We start from the raw sequence: 7506 nt of genomic DNA on the forward strand, positions 1-7506 counted from the left end.
TGGCCATCAGAGCCATGTGGGAGCATCACTGCTCAGGCTTCACTGCCAGAAAGGCTGACACCAGAGTTCTGCATTGCACCAGGGAATCAATATTTTTAACAGGTTCTCAAAGGGATTCTGATGCAGTCAGACCACAAACGCTTGGCTTTTGGAAATCAAGAAGTACCATCAGAGAGAAAGTTTGTATGAAAAAATATATATTACAAGTGTGGTTCTTGCTATTTCTGCCAAACTGCCATTTTCTCCAAAGTACTTCTTTCTGGTAATGAAGGATGACAGCTAAACCCAATTAAAACTTTCTGTGATGCTACTGGAGCCCAGTGTGATGGTTAATTTTATGTATCAACTTGCCTGGGCTGAGGGATGTCCAGGTGGCTGGTGAGATATTATTTCCAGGTTTGTCCGTGAGAATGTTTCTAGAAGAGATTAGCATGTGAATCAGTAGACTGCATAGATTCCCTCACTAATGCAGGTGAGCATCGTTCAATCTCTTGGGAGACTGAATAAAACATAAATGCAGAGGAAGGGCAAATGTGCTCTTTGTTTGAGCTAAGACATTCCCCTTCCTCTGCCCTCAGACATTGGCACTCCTGGCTCTCAGGCCTTTGAACTCAGACTGAATTATACCACCAGCTTTCCTAGTTATCTGGCTTACACACGACAGATTGTGAACTTGTTGGCCCCTGTAATATCATAAGCAATTTATATAATAAATATCTGTATCAATACAGATATAGTTTTATTTCTCTAGAAAACCTTAACTAATACATCCATTGATATTAAAATCATTATCAACCTGATATATATTGGTAAATTAGAGTATGTCCCATCATATTATAGAATAATGATAAAGTCCTAACACATTTTTTTTTTTACTCTGGCAATTTGGGGTCTAGATAGCCTTCTCACAACTCGATGTAGGACATAATTTAGATTCTTGTATGCAGATAAGCCCTTATCACCTTTTCAAAAAGTATTCTTTATAGCATTAAGTAACAGATGACCTAAATATTTTTAAAGTTTATAATTTACCTTTAAATCTGTAATTTGTACATTAAAAAGTTCAGGGATTATAAAGGTCCTGGAATTAACACAAAAACAAATATATTTTCAGTATAGGAAACAATCTCTTGATGATGATTAAAAGCCACCTTATTTTTATCTCTCACCATTTGGTTGCACCTTGAATTCCTTGGGATCTTTAAAGACATTAATGCCTAGAGCCTACCTTCAATGGTTCTGATTTATTTGGACTGCAGCATAGCCTGGGCATTGGGATTTTTGAAAGTTTCCCGGGTGACATTAATACACAGCCAAGACCGAGAAGTGTGCTTTGCACACGATGGAGTGGGAGTACTCTGCAACTGAACCAAGGCTTGGGCAAGTCCCTAACTTCCCAGCAACTCTCAGAGGATGCAACCTTCTGCTCACCTGTGTAAAGCCCAGTCTCAGTGAGGAAGTTTGACAGTCCAGCTCCTTGGAGAAACCCAGCCTCTAAATTTCTCTGTTTACCTTTGTCTCTAATGTCCTCTCTAGCTCACATGGCTCGGGTGGTGGAGGGTTGGCCGGTGAGCCCAGTCCTCCTGCTCTCTGCTCTCTCTCTGCTCATCTGCTCCCACAATACATCAGTATTCTGCTTTGTGAAGGCTGGGCTGGGAGCTAAAGAGGTGTGCATAAGGAGAGAGAAAGAGTTAGCACAGTTACTTGGCTGGGAAGTTTCTTTGGACTTTCGGGGCCTACCAGATGGTTAAAGCTGAAGTCCCGGCTGAGTAGACAGATGTTAAGCTATTCCTTTCCTAAATGAGGCTCTTTCACGGTCTCTTCAGAGATTTCTTTGTTGGGACATCCCTCACCTGCAGTTTCCTTGGTTGCAACTCCTTTCCTGGCTACTTTGCATGTCCATACTAGCAGTCCATACAGACCTCTTTGTTCTGTGGTTTCTTTTCCTCCCTGTTGGTCCCCAGGTAAAATCTCTTCCCCCTGGTACACATCTGGTCCAGCGAAACACTGGCACAGCATGCTGTGCATGCTCTCAGGGCTCTACCTCAGGAACACTTAGCCCTTTCATTGTTCTTCCCGGTTCCTGGCCCTAATCAGACTCAGTGCATTCTGTTAGATTGATCAGGCTTCACAAACAGAGGGCACATTTCAGAGCCCTCTGGGACATCTACTTGAACTCACTTCACTTTCTCAGGTTGGTGTGTTTAGAGTCAAAATGAAGTCAGTGGGCTGCGAGGTGAGGGTTGGGGCAGGAAGAACAAGAGAGCCTAGTTGGATATGATGTCTTTGGGGAAGAGGTCAGAGTGTAAAGGGGCCTAATAAGCCAAGGTACCTGCAGAGGGGTGCCCACTAGAAGGCTTTCAGCAGAATGCGATGTGATTTAATTATGGTTCAAAGAATAGTGTGGACAGTAGGCAGACAAGAGCAGAATCAGATATGAGGCATCGTAGATAAGACCTGCTCTTATGGCCCCTGCTGATGGCTAGGGCATTTCCCCTGAACCTCTTCTCCAGGTCAAGAAGACACTTCGCTCCTTCCTTTATCCTTAACCCTCTGCCCAAACCTGAGAAAAATATGTCAGAGGCCCATTGCAGTTTAGAAGGTCTTTATGCTAATCCCAAGATTCTCATTTAGGAATGAGTCCATAATGATTTCACTGGAGTGAAGCAAAGGCAACTGTACAAATATAATCAGCCCACTGAAGGTTTTGGTCTGCAACATAAGAGTTTCTTCTGTTTAGCACCATCAAACAGTCTGGTCGATACGCTCACACATATCAATACCCTTAAGAAGTTACCTTCTCCCTTTTTGGAGGGCAATTTGACCACATCTATTAAAACTTTAAATGCTCATAAAATTTGACCTTGCAATTTTACATCTGGCATCCATCCTACAGAAACACTGACGTCTGTGCACAGAGTTATATACACAACAACATTCATTTTGCATTATTTGTAATAATGAAAATTGGAAACCTAAACGTTTCATCAGTATAATGGTTAATTAACTCATGGTAATCCATATTACATATAGTTATGCAAAAGAAGACCAATTTGAACTCATGGAAACAGTGACAAGATTTATGGTTAAGTGGGGAAAAACTAGTTTCAGGATAATGTGTATGGCAAGATCCCACTCTTGGAGAGAAAAAAAGATATATGTGTGCAGTGTATGCATCTATGTCTGTAAATGCCCACAACAGAGTCATCAAACTATTAACAGCAGTGGCCTTTGAGAAAGGGAGTGTGAGTGGAAAGAAGAGGCAAAAAAGAGACTACAGATTGCTCAGCAGTTCATAGTGTGATTTAATCTTTTGTCATAATGCATTTGTACATTTCCTATGTGACTTTTTAACTAGAAAAAATAAACAAAAAAACAAGAAATACAGAAATGTAGTTTAACCTAAAAATCTTGGGTATTACTTCTTAATTTTAACAAAAATGTTCTTAAAATCCTAGTCTGGTTGCTTTTCCGGCCTTTCTAAATTCCTGACCTTCGCTGCTCATCAAATTCTAATTAACCTTGTGGTTCCCCAGAGCCTTGCAGGTGTCTGGACCGGCTGGTGTCTCCTGGAGCAAACCAGCCCTCCTCCTTGTGGTAGGCAACTGCCTGGGTGCTAACTCCTTGTTGTCAGCAGTGTAAATGATTCCATTGGTCTTCTAGGAGGCTGGAACTTCGTAGAGCTCAGTGAATAATAGCAAATTCAGTGCTTAACAGGACTTGTCACGCATGGAAGGAGCTGCGGCACCCACCACAGGGGTCACCGGACCGCAAGTGTGAAGGGCTGGCTCTGACAGTGATTGCTCTCCCTAAACAGGTCAGGGTTTGTTCTGCCTCAGTACAAACAAACAGTGCCCTCTTCTGCCCAGCAGCAGAACTTCTCCTCAAAACCATCACCTTGTGGAGTATCTGGAACTTTCACCCTGTTAGGTTGTTGCATTGCAAAATGAGCCAAAGAAACTGGAAAATAACACTGATGAGAGAGAGGTCATCTGTCGGAAAGCTGTCACTCTGATTCTGCCCTAAATTCATGTCCCAATTTTACAAGTATTCTATTTTAACCACAGAGAAGGTGAAAAAGTTTAAATAATGGAGTAAGTTACATCTATCAAACTGGCCCAAAAAAAAAAAAAAAAAAATTGTAAGTGTTTAAACTTTGTAGTGCTATGATGAAATATTATCCATGGCATGGAATATCAGTTCAAGCTTTCTGAGAAACAGTCTGGCGGCTGGTTACCATTTTTAAAACATCTTTTATTACATATTAGTTAAACAATCATTTATTTGGGAATATTTCATGAAAAAAATAGACCCAAAGACAATAAACTAATTTACATAAAGATGTTTAGAGCCATGTCATACTTCATTATTATATACTGAAAAACTGGAAAAACTCAAGTACAAATGGCAAGCAGTAAATAAATGGTTATATGAAGTACAGCATAACATTACAACGCTTTACTATAAAGCCATTATGAATTGTAATTTCAGGCCCGGCATGGTGGCTCACGCCTATAATCCCAGCACTTTGGGAAGCCGAGGCAGGTGTACTGCTTGAGCTCAGGAGTTTGAAACCAGTCTGAGCAACATGGCAAAACCTCGTCTCTACAAAAAATCCAAACATTGGCTGGGTGTGGTGATGCACGCCTGTGGTCCCAGCTACTCAGGAAGTTGAGGTGGGATGATTGCTTGAGCCCAGGAGGTTGGGCTGCAGTGAACCTAGATAGCACCACTGCACTCCAGTCTGGGCGGCAGAGTGATACCCTGTCTCAAAACAAACAAACAATAAAAGGTAATTTCAGAGACTGACATGATACATTTACTGTGTATACAATACTGGAAAAATATAGAATACAAAATGAAGCTCTTCTTACTATAATGCAAGTGTACACAATGGTAAAGGATTTTAGAGTAAACAGAGTTTAGTATTCATTCTTATATCTAAAGATAGTTCAGTATGAAGCAATAAAGAAAGGTAGGAGAGGGAAAGCAAGCAACACAGAAAGCAAAATCTATTAGCTATTGTTTCATGCCTCATTTCTAACTGCCTCATCTCAAAGTATCATCTCCTCTGTTTTGGAAGCCAGGGAAATCTATTTTACTTCATTAATAGTTTGTAAAGAGAGAGCATATCACTTATTAATATACAAAAAAGCAAAAATAGCTTTAGAAAGGGTTGCCAAACTCCCTTTGTCTTCTCTTAAGTACACTTCACACTTGGCTCATACAGATAGAAGCTTTAAAATAATCTAGGTTCAATTGTTAGTATTTATAATCTCTAATCTAAGGCTAAAAGTCAAGTTTACTCAGAAGGTTCAGGAATATGAAAATCAATGTAAAATGACAACAAGTTTCATGAAACCCCTGATAAGGCTAAAATCTGACAGCTTGATGGAGACATCTCATATTGAGAGTTCAGGCGAAAACACTGAGCTTTTGTAATTCTCACTGTTAAATTCACAATTTATTCTCAATTCTAGCCTGAAGATATTTAAAGTATGGGCTTGAAATGTCTAACAAGACACAAACCTTTGCAAGAGCTCAGCACTCTCTTCCATAAGGACCAGGGTCAAAATTTATCCCGTGTTAAGAACCACACAAGGAGTTTGTTAAAACCTCATATTCCTGGGCCTCCTTTGCCAGAGATTCTATGTAGGTCTATGACAAGGCCCCGGAATCTTTTGTTTGTTTGTTTGTTTGTTTGTTTTAACAAAAATCATGGGAGCTTCTGATGCAGCTGGCCCCTGTACTTGGATAAATATTAGTGTACTGAACAGTAGGGTTCCTTAATTAACCTCCTTGAAAATTTGTCAGTCAGTCAGTCCCTTTGGAGCTGGGATTCCAGACACTATGTTAGAAAACACAGAATTCAATCAATTCTTAACATCCCTGTTACCAGATCACGAGTCCATGCCCCACTGCCTCTTGCCTGGCCCTTGTGATGGCCTCCTCACTGGCCTCTGGTTCCTTACTCTTGCTCTTTGCACAACAGTCAGAGTGGCCATCTCAAAGTCCAAGTCACACCGTGTTACTCTTCCTGATTCCTGACTGTTGTTTACAAGGCCCTGCATAATCTTATCCCTAGCTACTTTCCTAATCTCATTGCTTCTTCCCTTTTCCCTCTCTACTCCAGCCACAGTGACCTTCCTGCCTTACTTCAACATATTAAATGTCCCCCAGACTCAGAGACTTTGCACTTTCTGATCCCTTTGACTGGAATGCTCTTCCAGTCCTGCTTGTGCTTTCGTCTCATTGGCACCCAGAAGAGAGGCCCTCCTAGTCCCCTAGTCTGTTATCCTTTGTCCTCTTATTTTTCTTTTAGGCATTTGCCACATGACATATGATATTTTTAATTGTGTCTTTGTGACAGCAGTGGCTTTATCTGTTTAATGCATGACTCACTCTCAGCAGGTAAAGTGATATGTGCCATGTAAAAGGTGTTCAATAAGTATCTGTTGAATGAATAAATGTAGGAATTTCACATGTAGAGTCTTTGGGAAATAAAATATAGGTAGAATCTTTTGGGGTCTACTTGTAGAATCCAACTGCTGGTTTTTTACAGTTCTCTTAATGACTATTATGAAGGTATATGAAGAGGCAGATGCCTTGGGAAGCTAGTGAAGCCAAAACCCCAGAGCTTCTCGCTTGCTAGACTCCTGTGAAGGCTGGGAATTTCTGTCATGGAATGTTCCAGATGAGGAGGGGAAGCCCAGCTGCACTCAGGACACATTTCTATGTAAGCAATTCTAGTGCATTGTCCAGAAATTATCTAGAAGCAAGGCACCTAATTCTCCCAGCTTCCAATAATTTATCAGAATTTTTCTTCTGATGGTGAGTATTCACTCTTGTCCCCAATTTGTATTTGTAGTTTTAAAATACATTTTTCTAAAAGGGGCCTGTGTTATATATAGTTTTTATGTGGCAGTTGATCTTGCCTTCTCACTAAAGTTGGAAAGTCCTTCAGGACTGAGACTGTGTTTTATACGTTCTCTGCTTCCCATGCCTGGGATACAACTGAGTTCATGGAGGAAGCCAAGCTAATGTTCTGGTCCTCAGTTCCCTGCATGGATCAAAACTGGTTTGGGAGGTTGTAAAGCATACTGCTTTAAAACTAAAAGGAGGTTATTTTTTTTTCTTAATTGTCAATATTTGCATTATAATATTTATTTTGAAAGATTCTGCACTTTCATTTCAATTAAGGATTAAAAGTGTGGTTCTTCTGATTCCACGGGCATTTATTTTGAGTAAATATATATCTACAAGGTAATTATAGAAAAATATCCAGGGGCTGGGCACAGTGGCTCATGCTTATAACCCCAGCACTTTGGGAGGCCTAGGCAGGCAGATCACTTGAAGTCAGGAATTCATGCCCAGCCTGGCCAACATAGAGAAAACCTGTCTCTACTAAAAATTCAAAAATTAGCCGGGCCTGGTGGTGGGCGCCTGTAATCCCAGCTACTAGAGAGGCTGAGGCACGAGAATCGCTTGAACCCTGGAGTGAGCCGA

General features: G+C 40.8%; 1 long non-coding RNA gene across 1 annotated transcript; it reads right to left on the reverse strand.

Moving 5' to 3' along the window:
- Positions 1–350: 350 nt before the first annotated feature.
- LOC105493291 (uncharacterized) lies at positions 351–5610 on the reverse strand. Its single transcript, XR_011620518.1, has 3 exons — positions 5530–5610; positions 1432–1659; positions 351–416 (listed from the first exon to the last, which is right to left on the reverse strand). It is a non-coding gene; the product is annotated as an uncharacterized lncRNA (long non-coding RNA).
- Between the last annotated feature and the right edge of the window lie 1896 nt (positions 5611–7506).

Source organism: Macaca nemestrina, chromosome 3 (assembly GCF_043159975.1).
Source record: "Macaca nemestrina isolate mMacNem1 chromosome 3, mMacNem.hap1, whole genome shotgun sequence".
NCBI lineage: Eukaryota > Metazoa > Chordata > Mammalia > Primates > Cercopithecidae > Macaca > Macaca nemestrina.